Below are 15,663 nucleotides of genomic sequence, written 5' to 3'. Positions count from 1 at the left end.
CAACATGCCTCTACTAAAAATACAAAAAATTAGCCGAACATGGTGGCAGGCACCTATAATCACAGCTGCACCTATAATCACAGCTGCTGCTCAGGAGGCTGAGGCAGAATTACTTGAACCTGGGAGGCAGAAGTTGCAGTGAGCCGAGACCACGAGATCACGCCACTGCACTCCAGCCTGGCAACAGAGTGAAACTCTGTTTCAAAAAAAAAGAATAATGAATTCTAGCTGGGCACAGTTGCTCATGCTCAGAATACAAAGTCCTAGCAATTTGGGAGGACGAGGTAGGCAGATTGCTTGAGCTCAGGAGTTCGAGACCAGCCTGGACAACATAGTGAAACAAAATATGCAAAAATTACCTGGCACACTTGCGTGTGCCTATAAGCCCAGCTACTCAGGAGGCTGAGGTGGGAGGATCACTTGAGCCTGGAGAGGTCGAGGCTGCAGCGAGCCATGATGGTGCCACTGCACTGCAGCCTCAGCAAAAAAGCAAGACCCTGTCTCAAAAAAAATAAAAAAATAAAAAAAGTATGCTATTTCCTGCTTCATTTAAAAACTACTGATTGCAACTAATTTCATAACAGTTTGACAAATATTTCAGTAAAAACATATACATTTGTCAGTCTTGCTTTCAAAATCCTCCACAATCAGATTCTAACCTATCTTCACCTTATTACCCTTCTACCTGTCATGTGCACGCCAGCCAAAGTCAGCCCCAGCTAATTTCCAGAACTCCTCTTCATCCTCCAAGGTCCAACTTCTTCATAAACTTTTTGGTCAAAAACAATATCTTCTCTAATTTTATTTTTTTTGAGACAGGGTCTCACTCTGTTGCCCAGGCTAGACTGCAGCAGTGTGATCTCAGCTCACTGCAACCTCTGTTGATGCAGGCTCAAGTGATCCTCCCGCTTCAGCCTCCCAAGTAGCTGGGATTACAGGCGTGTGCCACCATGCCTGGCTAATGTTTATATCTTTTGTAGAGATGGGGTTTCATCATTTTGCCCAGGCTGGTCTCAAAACTTCTGGCCTCAAGTGATCCTCCTGCCTTGGCCTTCCAAAATGCTGGGATTATAGGCATGAGACACTACACCCAGGCTTCTCTAATTTCTTTTAAAGGACTTTGGATTGTGCTAACATTATGCCACTTGCCAAATGTGAATCCTTGTGTTACTCTGCCACCTAACTATTGGGTAGGCTCCTTATGGTCAGGAAAAGACTATATCCCAGACATCATCTTTTTTTTTTTTTGAGACGGAGTCTTGCTCTGTCGCCCAGGCTGGAGTGCTATGGCGCAGTCTCGGCCCACTGCAAGCTCTGGTTCCCGGGTTCACACCATTCTCCTGCCTCAGCCTCCCAAGAAACTGGGACTACAGGCGCCCATCACCACGCCTGGCTAATTTTTTTTTTTTTTTGAGACGGAGTCTCGCTCTGCCGCCCAGGCTGGAGTGCTGTGGCTGGATCTCAGCTCACTGCAAGCTCCGCCTCCCGGGTTCACGCCATTCTCCTGCCTCAGCCTCCCGAGTAGCTGGGACTACAGGCGCCCGCCACCTCGCCTGGCTAATTTTTTTTGTATTTTTTAGTAGAGACGGGGTTTCACCGTGTTAGCCAGGATGGTCTCGATCTCCTGACCTTGTGATCCGCCCGTCTCGGCCTCCCAAAGTGCTGGGATTACAGGCTTGAGCCACCGCGCCCAGCCGTAATTTTTTGTATTTTTTAGTAGAGACTGGGTTTCACCATGTTAGCCAGCATGGTCTCAATCTCCTGACCTTGTGATCCACCCGCCTTGGCCTCCCAAAGTGCTGGGATTATAGGCAGTGAGCCACCGTGCCCAGCCTCAAACATCATCTTTTAACCTAAAAATTCTCTCAGGGCTTTATGAAGATTGTATAGATGTATAGCTATATTTTTTCAGGCTACCATATTCTTGGAGCAACCAACTAGTATTAACTGCAGGTCATCCTCTTTATGATATTTGAATCACAGGTTGAAAAGAGGCCAGGCACGGTGGCTCACGCCTGTAATCCCAGCACTTTGGGAAGCCACGGTGGGCAGATCACCTGAGGAGTTCGAGACCACCCTGGCCAACATGGTGAAAACCCTGTCTCTACTAAAAATACAAAAAGTAGCCGGTTGTGGTGGTGGGCACCCATAATCCAAGCTACTTGGGAGGCTGAGGCAGGAGAATCGCTTGAACCCTGGAGGTGGAGGTTGCAGTGAGCCACTGCACTCCAGCCTGGGTGACAGAGCAAGACTCCATCTCAAAAAAACAAACAAAAAAACCAGAAGTTGAAAATAGTAAGTCATCGGCCAGGCATGGTGGCTCATGCCTGTAATCTCAGCACTTTGGGAGGCCGAGGAGGGTGAATCACGAGGTCAGGAGATTGAGACCACACTGGCTAACACGGTGAAACCCCGTCTTTACTAAAAAATATAAAAAATTAGCTGGGTGTGGTGGCAGGTGCCTGTAGTCCTAGTTACTCGGGAGGCAGAGGCAGGAGAATGGTGTGAACCTGGGAGGCAGAGCTTGCAGTGAGCCAAGATCGGGCCACTGCACTCCAGCCTGGGCAACAGAGTGAGACTCTATCTCAAAAAAAAAAGAAAAAGAAAATAGTTAAGTCCTGCCTGGCGCTGTTGCTCATGCTTGTAATTCCAGCTTTTTGGGAGGCTAAGGCAGGTGGATCACTTGAGGTCAGGAGTTCGAGACCAGCCTGACCAACATGGTGAAATCCTGTCTCTACTAAAAATACAAAAATTAGCCTGGTGTGATGGCACGCAACTGTAGTCCCAGTTACTTAGGAGGCTGAGTCAGGAGAATCACTTGAACCCGGGAGGCGGTGGTGGTTGCGGTGATCCGAGATTGCGCCACTGCAGCAGTCCAGCCTGGGTGACAGAGTAAGACTTCATCTCAAAAAAAAAAAAAAGAAAAGAAAATAGTAAGTCCCAAACTGGGCAACATAGCAAGACCCTCTCTCTACAAAAAAAAGAAGAAAGAGACAAGAGAGATGTTTTTGCAGCAATATAGTGAGATCTCATCTCTATTCAAATAATTTAAAAAATCCGTACGTGGCAGTGCGTGACTATAGTCCCCAGCTACTTGAAAGCTACTGAAAGAATTACTGAAAAATCAGAGGGGTAGCTAAATTTTTTTTACCTCAAAAACCAACATTCCGGGCCAGGCGCAGTGGCTCATGCCTGTAATCCCAGCACTTTGGGAGGCCGAGGTGGGCAGATCACAAGGTCAAGAGATCGAGACCATCCTGGCTAACACAATGAAACCCTGTCTCTACTAAAAATACAAAAAAATTAGCCAGGTGTGGTGGCGAGTGCCTGTAGTCCTAGCTACTGGGGAGGCTGAGGCAGGAGAATGGCGTGAACTCAGGAGGTGGAGCTTGCAGTGAGCTGAGATCTGGCCACTGCACTCCAGCCAGGGAGACAGAGGGAGACTCCGTCTCAAAAACAAACAAAAAACAAAAACTAAAACAAAACAAAAACAAATGACATTCCACTGTAAATTTTAGTTATCTTTGACATAATCAACTTTTCAGCTGGCCACTCCCTGTCGACCTCAGTTTATGAAGATACTTGGAAAGAAAGCATGGAAAGGGACTATACAGCTGTAAGCCCTGGAGGTTCTTACAAGAGGATATCAGGTACCGAAGGTCAATGGTATGAATAATGTAATATAGATCTAATTGGTGTAATTAGTAGCTCAATTTTCGGATCCCTTCTTTAAAAAATATTTTAATGAAAGTCAGGAAATTACCATGAAGAATAAACACACACAAAAAAAGCCAAATTAAATTACTATTTAAAAAAGTGACAGAATGAGGGAAATGGCTGAAATACATTCCTAAAAACAATTATTCTATACATCTGTATAGTGTGGAAAAACAAAGCAAAAAAGGATTAATCTATATGTTAAAATCTGAATAGACACTGAGATAACATTTTCATTCACTATTAAGAAGCTTCCTCCCGCCATAGCTCATACTTAGTCAAATAATCATCATACGATATTTACATTTTATGTCTTAGTGCCTTATAACCACAATTTTATAAAAATTAAGGTATTTCTAAAATAGCCACGATTTTATAAATATTAAGATTGTTTAAAGTCTTGAAAGACCACAAGTTAAATCTAAACTTCTTAACGTGGCACATAAAAGCCTTTAAACTTTGGAACAGTAAATACTTTTTTTTTTTTTTTGAGACGGAGTCTTGCTTTGTTGCCCAGGCTGGGGTGCAGTGGTGCGATCTCCGGCTCACTGCAAGCTCCGCCTCCCGGGTTCATGCCATTCTCCTGCCTCAGCCTCCTGAGTAGCTGGGACTACAGGCGCCCGCCACCACGCCTAGCTAAGTTTTTTGCATTTTTAGCAGAGACTGGATTTCACTGTGCTAGCTAGGATGGTGTCGATCTCCTTACCTCGTGATCCACCCACCTCGACCTCCCAAAGTGCTGGGATTACAGGCGTGAGCCACCACGCCCGGCCACAATAAATACTTTTCAACTCTCATATATGACTAACCACTTCCCAAACATCTTTTGTTAAGATGTTTTTGGGCCAGGCGCGGTCGCTCAAGCCTGTAATCCCAGCACTTTGGGAGGCCAAGACGGGTGGTTCACGAGGTCAGGAGATCAAGACTATCCTGGCTAACACGGTGAAACCCCATCTTTACTAAAAAAAACACAAAAGGCCGGGCGCGGTGGCTCAAGCCTGTAATCCCAGCACTTTGGGAGGCCGAGACGGGCGGATCACGAGGTCAGGAGATCGAGACCATCCTGGCTAACACGGTGAAACCCCGTCTCTACTAAAAATAGAAAAACTAGCTGGGCGAGGTGGCGGGCGCCTGTAGTCCCAGCTACTCGGGAGGCTGAGGCAGGAGAATGGCGTAAACCCGGGAGGCGGAGCTTGCAGTGAGCTGAGATCCGGCCACTGCACTCCAGTCCGGGCGACAGAGCGAGACTCCGTCTCAAAAAAAAAAAAAAAAAAAAAAACCAAAAAAACCACACACAAAAAACTAGCCGGGCGAGGTGGCGGGCGCCTGTAGTCCCAGCTACTTGGGAGGCTGAGGCAGGAGAATGGCGTAAACCCAGGAGGCGGAGATTGCAGTGAGCTGAGATCCGGCCACTGCACTCCAGCCTGGGCAACAAAGCGAGACTCCATCTGAAAAAAAAAAAAGATGTTTTTGGCCAGGCACCGTGGCTCAGGCCTGTAATCCCAGCACTCTGGGAGGCCGAGGCGGGTGGATCACAAGGTAAGGAGATCGAGACAATCCTAGCTAACACGGTGAAACCCAGTCTCTACTAAAAATAGAAAAAATTAGCTGGGCATGGTGGGGGGCGCCTGTAGTCCCAGCTACTCGGGAGGCTGAGGCAGGAGAATGGCTGTGCCACTGCTCCAGCCTGGGCAACAGAGCGAGACTGTCTTTAAAAAAAAAAAAAAAAGATGTTTTTAACAAATTTTACTGTGAATGTTTAATTTTTAAAATTTCATAATTGGGATATAAACTCTTTTCATAAGAAATGGGCATTCATATTTTACATGAACACATATACAGTCTAACTCTATTAAAGAAGAAATATAAGTACCACTGGGCATAAAATAGACTACATTTAAAAATAAAAGTGTCACAGTAACCATCTCATTAAAAAAAAAAAATTGAAATCTCCCAGAGGGAAAATATGTCGTCCATTTTAATGAAGATAATTTTTGTAACAAAACATTTTTCTTTAAACAGTAACAAACTAAACAGATCCTCTACAGGCTATTAAAAGTTGTATGATTTGTTATTTTCCATAATAAAAGATAGGAGGAAATGGTAATTTCGGTAGGAAGTAGGTCTTAGGAATTACCAACCACCACAATGCATTTGGATAAGAATGAAAACAACTTTATCCATAGTTTGTAGTAATTAGAGTAAATCTTACCCGCTCGTATAAGCAGTTTTCCATTTTCCATTTACTTCACGGAACCACCACAGTATTCTGTCCTTTTAAGAAAAGTTTGTAAAACGCCAAGGGTCAAGCACAGTGCTTGGTACACAGAAAGGGGTTCAATATTTTTGAATGAACAAATTACTGAGCGAATGAACACAATGGGCTCTCAAACCCTCCCTACTCCCTCTTAGGTATGCTATTACGTCCATTGTGTGCTTTGGCACCTCTCCATGTCAATCATGATGTATTTCCTTTCCTTTATCCCTAGAAAGGCCCTGGTTATTCTTTCTTCCTTTAGAGATCTAGAATCTATAATTACCCTGATCTCGCTTGAAACTCCTCATTAAACAATAAAGGACACCCTTTTCCCTTGGGCCTTCCTCACGTCTCTAACATACCTCTCCTGAAGCAAGGATTGAATCTAGTTAAACACGTTGTAAGATAAAGCTACTGAAAGCAGTTTCTGCCTCCACGTTATTTGAATTTCTCACCCCCATCCCTACTTAACAAGTAATTTTGTTCCAAAACATTTATCATCAGTGTCACATCAACATATTTACACGTCAGTCTACTGCAGCTAACTTTGTAACAATGAGAGAAACATTCAGAGTAATACTGAGCATCCTGCCATGGGTCTGAAAAATTGAATTCAAATACTCTGTGCGTAAAATGCCTAGACTCTGCCATTCTAGCACATCTATGAGCTGACCTAGCAAGTATATCGTTAGACTACAAATTACCTTTTTCGTATGACGTGTAAAACTCCATCAAAAATGAATTCTTCCTAATAAAGTTTTTTATGGTGTCTAAAATTGCTGCGAATATCAGTTACAATTTTTACAATGATCTTTTAGCCATAAGGCCATTATTTGTAGAATCCTTCTATATTTCAGTTATTTGTCAGCTATTTAGGCTGGGCCTAATAGCAAAACTGTCCCCCGTTACTGACTTCAGAGAATTATTCGGGCACACGGTTTATTGCCTATCTTGATTAGACTCCTGAGCCCCCACCCCAGCCTCTCGCTCATCTCCCTGGACCAGACAACTCCATTAGAATCTGGCACCCACGTTTGTTCTGCCTAACACTGCAGGAAGGACGGAGACTTCAAAGCACGTGTTTTGTTTTGTTTTGTTTTTTTGGCTACCAAGAAGCCAAATTTCTGTATCCTCTACCATTCAAAACCCCAATTCAGCAAATTTACACAGGGGTTTTTCCTCCACGTTAAGCAGTTAGTCGGGTACTAGAGATACACATATAAAGCACAGACTCTGCCCTCAAACAACCCAATGAGCAGAAAAATTCTCTTATGCACAACCAAAACGCTGTAATAGTAAGATTCAAGTGTGTAGAGGAGAAGTCTGGTAGAGTGTATATGACACTTTCTTTTTTGTAGTACAGAAAAGATAAATCTGTAGAAAAGGGAGAAAGACAACTGGGTAGAAAATGTATTTCAAATATCTAACCCAAATCTTCAACAGATTTTCCATTTTAAATATTCCAAAAGGTGTACCATTGTATAGTATACTAAATGCGGGCTCATTTATCACTTAAAATTTTTCAAGCTAAAAAAATCTCAAACAATTAACATTTGGGAAGAAAAACAGTCCGGACTGATACACAAAGTGGTCAAAATATTTCAACTTTCTAAACCGTATGCACTGGGCTAACTGTTCAATATTAGAATATCTCTACATTTGAAATTGGATAGTCCACAGTGATAACTACTGGACTGAAAAATCTGACATCGAACATATGCAAAACTAATGGCTAGTGTGAAAAAAGCTAGAATGGGGAGAGAAAACTTGAATGTGCCAAAACATTTAAACGCTCTTTAAAATATCCCAAGATGCTAAATTAAGGACAAAACGATTAGAGTTCCAAGAATACAAACTTTCATTTCTTTCAAGGCAACTGAATATTGAATCTCATTGAGATTATGAAATATTCTATAAGCATGTGCTTAACTCCTATTTGGCTTTCCGAATTTCACCACAGTGAACAACCCATTCTTTTTCCTTATTTACACCAAATGCTCGTTGTGAACACAACTCAAAATGGAATCCCAGGCCCCAAAAGTCACCAGCCCTACTTCACCCCCACAGGCAGCTACTTAACAGATAATAAGGAATTCAAGTGCAGGACCTGAAGGTCTTATTTCCATGCAAATTTCACAATCCCCGTTACTTGCTCAGATACAATTAAGGCTTAAAAGGTGGCAGGAGTGGGGGACTTGGGGACTGGTCTGAGGAGAAAGTGAACCTCCCAAGGTTCCTAAATGGTTTTTTTTCCAGTATAAAAACTGCGAGAAATTATCCAGCTATCAGTAGAATTTAACAGCTCAAACTTGCATTTGAAACAATTACTATATTTCACTTTCTTTTTTCATGGGGGCGGGGGATAGTGTCTTACCTACTCTTAAATTTGAACGTATTAACAAGTTCCCCTCCGCCCACACTGACATATTTCTTATCCCCCATAATGAATTCAGCCATATGGCATTCTTTCCCATCGAAGGCCATCGGGAATGGCTTTAGGAAACTGATTTTCAAGCACTGGGATCTTTAAGCGGCAGCAGGTGCCGGCAGCGCGGGGACCGATCGATGGAGAGGAGACTGGCAAGACGCCGGTAAACCGAGCGCCACAACCGCCATCCCGAAGCGCCCGGGACTTCGAGCATCACCTCGCGGTAATCCCAGCAGCGGGAACGATGCGGCTGGACCCGGGCGGTGCGTGCTCCACACAGCACCCAGCCTGCGCCAGCCTCTCCGCGACGCTTGTGCCGGGGTCAGCGCGAAGCCCCTCCGCGTCCCCGAAGCCCTCGCCCGCGCCCGTTCTCCCCCAGCTCGCCCCCTCCAGCCCACTGCCCCTGGCCGCCGCATCTCCGGGCACTCGTGAGGCGGCCGCTGGGACGGGGCCGAGCACCGCAGAACCCACCGAAACTTCCCAGGGGGCCACTTCAAAATTCGCCGGACCCGTCGCCGCCGCGCGCCCCTGGGCTCGCTCCCCTCCGCGCGCCCGCAGCCCCCGTCTCTCCCTCTCTCAGGACCCCCAGCGCCTTGCGCGGCGGGAATACTGCCCCAGGTGCCTCCCGGCCCGGGGGCTGCCGTCGTACGTCCGCTCCCGCAGGGGTCCTCACTCCGCCAGTCACCGCGGCCCCGCGCCCTCGCTCACACTCACCAGCCCGAGCCGGGGCGGCCATCTTAGCGCTCACCCCGGCCCCCCGCCCCCCGGTTCCGCGGCCTCGGCGACCCGGTCCGGCGGCTACGACAGCAGTGACGCGCGGCAGGCCCCGCCCCTCCCACAGCCCCGCCCCTGCGCCGGCTCTGCGCGGTCACCGAGAACCTGCTGGCGGCCGCCTTCCGCGCCTCGTGGCGGGGGGTCGGGACCACAGATGGCCCTCAGCGCCGCACGTGGGTCTGCACCGACAACAAGCACTGCCTCCCCGGGCGGGCTTCGCACCTGTCGTGACGTCGGAACCCCGGAGGGTAAACCCTGAGTGTCCTGTGTGCCTGTGAGCCGCAGAATCATCCACGGACGTCGTTAGTCTTTCCCGGAATTTCTGCGATTTACACAACGTCAAATTGTTTAGCAGAAACGCGTGGCAAATTCCGTTATCTTTAAAACTTTCCCCAATTTACTGGCATAGAAATTCTTACAGAAAACGTTTCCCTCTTGAAGCGACCCCTGGGTGTAACTTAAGTGGCGCTGACGGCTGTGAATTGGGTTTCCTCGCACAGCAGAAGGGCGAGAGAGGTTCCAGAATGGATACAGGAGGGGCACCGCTGTCCAGAACTGCCTAAGCTGAAATTGCCCATTTAAATAATGAAGTAGATATCTCAAAGGAAAAGGAGGGGACATTTGGAAAACAGGAACTAGTCAAGGCTAAGGTACCTGAAAATTAACCCATTTATATTTATTGGATTATTTGTGTTCAACTCTGAGCCAGATTTTTGTTTTTAACTGAACCTATACTCAATGACGAGCCAGTTCTACTTTGGCCACCCTGTGGAGTATACTGAAAATTTAAAAACTCTTCAAGGAGAGCTTAAAAAGAAGACAAACATGCAGAGTTAACAATACATCATTGCAATGCAAAATCTTGCAATATGTAAGACAAGCTATAAAACTGTTCCTATCTTTTCATCGTCAATTTTATTCTGGGGAGTATGTTTCAGTGGTATGACCTAAATAAAGAAATGAGTGCACAGAGGCATTCACAGCGTATTATCCAAACACTGGAAAAGGCGAGAAGGAGCGGGGCAGGATTCTAACAGGAAATGGCTAATTAAGATCCGACCCGGGCGCAGTGGCTCACGCCTGTAATCCCAGCACTTTGGGAGGCTGAGGTGGGTGGATCACCTGAGGTCTGGAGTTCGAGAGCAGCCTGGCCAACATTGTGAAACCCTGTCTCTACTAAAACTACAAAAATTATCTGGGCGTGGTGGCAGGCGCATGTAATCCCAGCTACTCGGTAGGCTGAGGCAGGAGAATCGCTTGAACCCAGGAGGCGGAGTTTGTGGTGAGCCGCCATTGCACTCAAGCCTGGGCGACAAGAGCGAAACTCCGTCTCAAAAAAAAAAAAAAAAAAAAAGGCCGGGCGCGGTGGCTCAAGCCTGTAATCCCAGCACTTTGGGAGGCCGAGACGGGCGGATCACGAGGTCAGGAGATCGAGACCATCCTGGCTAACACAGTGAAACCCCGTCTCTACTAAAAATACAAAAACTAGCCGGGCGAGGTGGCGGGCGCCTGTAGTCCCAGCTACTCGGGAGGCTGAGGCAGGAGAATGGCGTAAACCCGGGAGGCGGAGCTTGCAGTGAGCTGAGATCCGGCCACTGCACTCCAGTCCGGGCGACAGAGCGAGACTCCGCCTCAAAAAAAAAAAAAAAAAAAAAAAAATCTGATACAGTAACACAGGAAGTTCTTATGTTAACAGTATAGATAACAAAATAGCAACAATGTCTAATCAATTCATGTTTGAAAAATACCAAATATGTACATGAAGTTACAACTGCATAAAATGTAGTCACGCAAATAAAGATTAAAGGGATGGATTTGCATAATTTAATACTCATTTCGTTCTTTTTTCTATATATTTAAGTGCATAATAATTCTGATTCAATAATGACCCCAGTACACTTCTCCCAGTCAAAACATCTAACCTCTATCTTGTACTTTTGCCCACTACCTGAATTTCTCAAATGCATTAAAAGCATTACATAAGGGCATCTCTTAAGATGAAATATTTAAAATTTAAGTATTTCTGGCATGCAATATGGTTTTTCCTGTAATTCCTTGAAAGCAAAAATCAAAACTCTTGCATTCCTATTATAATGCCATAAAACCATTCTGGAAGGTCGTTTGGGAGATACGAAGAGTCTTAGTTGCCTCCCTCTGGTCTAGTAATTGGGCGGGGTCTTTTAAGGACTAAAATGATGTGAATAAATGAAGAGAAAGAGTGGAATGGGAAGAAAAGCAGAGGCAAGCTGTGTAAGGCATAGGTGGAGAGTGCTGAATAGTATCTTCAATAAAATGCCTTAATACAATGATGTAAGCTAGGAAGAGGTGAGGAGTGGGAAGGGAAGAGGCTGGAGACAAGAAATTCTCATTACTAGTGTTAGTAATTAAAGAGCAGATGTTTGTAGTTTAGCTTTTTCTTCATACTTATTACTACTTAATTCAACTTTGAAATTTCCTCAGCTACCATTTTATTCATGATCTTCACTACCTAGGCCTAAATTATACCATGCTCTAGCTCCTTTCCTGAGCTCCAGATCCTCTCTATTGCAATTTCATTTTTACACAGCAATCATAATCATTCTTCTCCTTAAATTTTCCTATTTGTTTTTTACCCGTGTCATCAAATCTAAGCTTTTTACTGTAACATAAAAAAAAAAAGAAAAAATCCTCCTTCCCTGCCCACCTTCATCAGTGACGTCCCCACACTTACCTGTTAAAACCTCAAAATCAGTCTTTCTCCAGGTCGGCCTTTGGACAACTCAGAGGTCAGTCCCTGTAGGATTGCCCACTTTCCATCAGGGCAGATGCTGATCTCCTAAGTGAAAAGTCCTGGCCGCTGCCTCCAGTGGCCCCCTGCAAATCATTACAAATCAACTTCTTTCAGGTCTGGCTTAAACTCTCACCTCCTGGAAACTGCTTTCCTGAAGTCACAACCGGGCGTGCAGATCCCCATCCCCCACCCCCAGCAGTGCATTATTATGCAGTCACTGCTTTTGTTCCGAGTTCTGAGCCTGCTTCTATTTGCATCTAACCTCTTTGGGGGCCAGGACTGTGCACTTGCTCCCTTTCTATACCTCTCCACAGTTCCTAGTACTGGCCAGAAACACTGCTGAAATGCCTAATGAATCAACTAGAAGTTCCTTAGCATAATATAGGGGTGTGGAAGTGATGTTTAGGGGGATTTCCTTTGTTTCCCTGATGCCCAGATGGAGAGAAATGGCAATTTGCCCTTCCAAGGTAAGCAGTTTCCTAAACAAGATAAAATTTTAACGATTCTGAAACCCAATGAGTGTGTAACTACTCAATTCTGAGGTACACACAGACTAGTTCTGCCCTTTGTATTCTGAGAGAAAAGTATGAATGAATTAAAAGAAGACAAAACATTGTAAATTTCATTAACCTCAGAGTGACTTTTTATGCTTTATGTCGATTTTTAGAATTTCCTAGTCCAGTCTTTCATGAATCAAAGAATATTTCAGGAATCCTAATTGCAGACTGAAGAATTTATGAGCTTATTAAATTTTAGGAATCTGCTTTTAAGACTTTTCAGAGTTTTACAGACAATGCTCTTACCTAATAACTAAGATTCATTTAACATTTTTTTGAACACCTACATGCCTGGCACCATGCTAAGAGATTGAGATATTCATAGCAGTCATTTCAATGGTTATGAGGAGATGAAGGATTGAGCAGAGGAAGTGGGTAAAGAAACGCTAAAGAACTCAGCCATAAACTTTTGATTAAGGTGTAGCAACACACTTCAGTTGAACTTTTTAAATGAGAGGAACCCAAATGACCTTAAACTTCTGGCAAATATGAAAGAAAGGAGTTGAGAGAGTAGTATGGAAAAAAGAACACCAGATGTAAGCTACGGTCTTAGTGGAGGAAAGTGAGTAGCAGGGGCTTTAGAATTCGCCTTTTTTCTTTAAGAATGAGGGTGGTAGCAGGTAAGGAAGGTAAATGCCAGCTGAGTAGATGGTACCAAAGTTGATTTGTTTTTGAAAGACCATTGTTTATTTGGTGGTCTGTCAGGGAAACTTGTACCTTGGAGGTGAATTTCCAACATAGGCCTACTGGAGACTGAAACCCTGAGCTCCAGGGTTTAGGTATTAATGGAAGCAAAACTGTAAAGCGAATCCATTTCTCCCCCTTTTAAACGTTCACTCCACCTCCACCGTATACTCAGTTTTTCTTTCTTCTTTTCTTTTCTTTTTTTGAGACAGAGTTTCACTCTGTCACCCAGGCTGGAGTGCCGTGGCGCGATCTCGGCTCACTGCAACCTCCACCTACTGGGTTCAAGCAATTCCCCTGCCTCAGCCTCCTGAGTACCTGGGATTACAGGTATGCACCACCGCGCCGGGCTAATTTTTGTATTTTTAGTGGAGATGGTGTTTCACCATGTTGGTTAGGCTGGTTTCCCATTCCTGACCTCGTGATCCACCCACCTCGGCCTCCCCAAGTGCTGGGATTACAGGCGTGAGCCACCATGCCTGGCCTACTCTAGGCTCACTTTTACAGGGATCCTCAGGCTGCTGTGTCCAGGGCTTTACTGCAGTCTGTCTCTCTTCCTTCCCATTAAAACTTTTCCCATTTTGTTCAGGACAGTTACCCCATCCTTTCATTATCTCTATCTTTTTATTTGTTTTTAAAATAGAGACAGGGTTTTGTCACCAGGCTGGAGTGCAGTAGCGTGATCATGGCTCACTGCAGCCTTGACCTCTCAGGCTCAAGCAATCCTCCCACCTCAGCTTCCTGTGTAACTGGGACCACAGGCATGTGACACAACTTTTGGCTAATTGATTTTTTGTAGAGATGTGGGGGTTGGGGGAGCGGTTCTCCTTATGTTACCCAGGCTGGTCTCATACTTCTGGCCTCAAGCAATCCTAGTACCTCGGCCCCCCAAAGTGCTGGGGTTACAAGCATGAGCCACCATGCCTGGCCCCAACCTGTCATTATCTAAGGAGCTCAATTATGAAGTTAAGTTATCTACTTTGTATTATTAGTGTTTAGTATTTTTGTTTTCATTTCTCTCTAAGACTGTTCTAATGGAACCTCCTGTAGACATCCAGAGTATGGAATTTCTAAAATGACATTTTAAACGTTGTGACAGATCAGTGGGATAGATATTTTCCTAAGCCAAGGTACTTTCTTTCCAAGGATAAGCTATGGGAGGTGATGAGAGCAGACTACACATGCACACACACTATACACACACGCACATACATATATATATACACATACGCACACACACATATATACACATACGCACATATATAATTACAATTCATTTCGCTGTAATAACAATTTGTCTAGTTATTTGCAATCCTTTCAGGATTTTTAAAATTTCTATCTCATTTGTAGAGTTTGGAAAATAGTATCCATTCTATCTTCTTCACAATAATGTTTTAAGGATCAAGTGAGGTTTTGCCCATGGAAACTGCCTAAACTGTAAGGAGAAAAGTCAGTGTGTTTATCATTATTTCTCTCTTAGGGTTACTATTACCCTGTAAAGTTTTTTGAAGTCAGGAACAGACTTTTGTTCGTATTTATAACCCCATAGCAATTGATACAGAACCTCACTCAGAATAGATAAGCGGTGTTCCTTTAAATCAAGTTTTACTTCTGTACTAAAGTAATAGGCAATTCAAGGACAAGTGCTATAAAGGTTAAAATTAATTCTATTACTCTGAGAAACATGGCGATAATATTTTAGCCTCCCTGTCTCATAGTAGGGAGGGAAAGGATCTGGAAAGGCAGAGAGAGAAAAGGAATGGTACTAGAGGTAGAAATTTCAACTCTTAAAGTTTTAGTAAACCATGCCAAAAAGACACTAGTAACTTTTCATCGGGGAGAGATTATTGGGGTACTAAAGTTTTATTTTTATACTCTATACATTTTTTTTTTTTTTTTTTTTTTTTGAGACGGAGTCTCGCTCTGTCGCCCGGGCTGGAGTACAGTGGCCGGATCCTGGCTCACTGCAAGCTCCGTCTCCCGGGTTCACGCCATTTTCCTGCCTCAGCCTCCCGGGTAGCTGGGACTACAGGCGCCCACCACCTCGCCCGGCTAGTTTTTTGTATTTTTTAGTAGAGACGGGGTTTCACCGTGTTAGCCAGGATGGTCTCGATCTCCTGACCTTGTGATCCGCCCGTCTCGGCCTCCCAAAGTGCTGGGATTACAGGCTTGAGCCACCGCGCCCGGCCTACTCTATACATGTTTTTAACCCCATTTCTTTTTTTAAAAAAAGATAGTAGAATGAGGAACGTGTCGATGGATAACTGTAGTTGTTTGTATAATTATTTACATCTTGCCAAACCATTTGAAAATTGAAATCCTGCAGTGTCGCTCCTGGGTTGTAAAAGATAAGAAAAGTAAATAGAAAACCACCTCAATGCAGTGTGATATTGCATCATTTAAAGGAAACCACAAACTGTCTATTCAGGATGTATGCGTACAATGAAAAGAGCTAACAATTCTTCATGTGTACGAG

The 15,663-nt window shown here is 44.6% G+C and overlaps 1 protein-coding gene across 4 annotated transcripts in view; it reads right to left on the bottom strand.

The window, feature by feature from the left end:
• Nucleotides 1-12,105, bottom strand: part of USP44 (ubiquitin specific peptidase 44) — a 40,322-nt gene extending 28,217 nt beyond the window's left edge. For 2 of the 4 annotated variants that reach the window (XM_033220993.1, XM_033220996.1), the window contains exon 1: nucleotides 9,117-9,238. The gene's annotated coding sequence lies outside the window, so the exon portion shown is untranslated. Of the gene's footprint in view, nucleotides 1-8,873; nucleotides 9,239-11,886 lie in introns of those variants that run through there. The other 2 variants (XM_033220995.1, XM_033220994.1) reach the window with 2 other exon arrangements.
• Between the last annotated feature and the right edge of the window lie 3,558 nt (nucleotides 12,106-15,663).

Source organism: Trachypithecus francoisi, unplaced genomic scaffold (genome assembly GCF_009764315.1).
Source record: "Trachypithecus francoisi isolate TF-2019V2 unplaced genomic scaffold, Tfra_2.0 Lachesis_group11, whole genome shotgun sequence".
Lineage (NCBI taxonomy): Eukaryota > Metazoa > Chordata > Mammalia > Primates > Cercopithecidae > Trachypithecus > Trachypithecus francoisi.
This window is presented reverse-complemented; position numbering and strand designations above follow the sequence as displayed.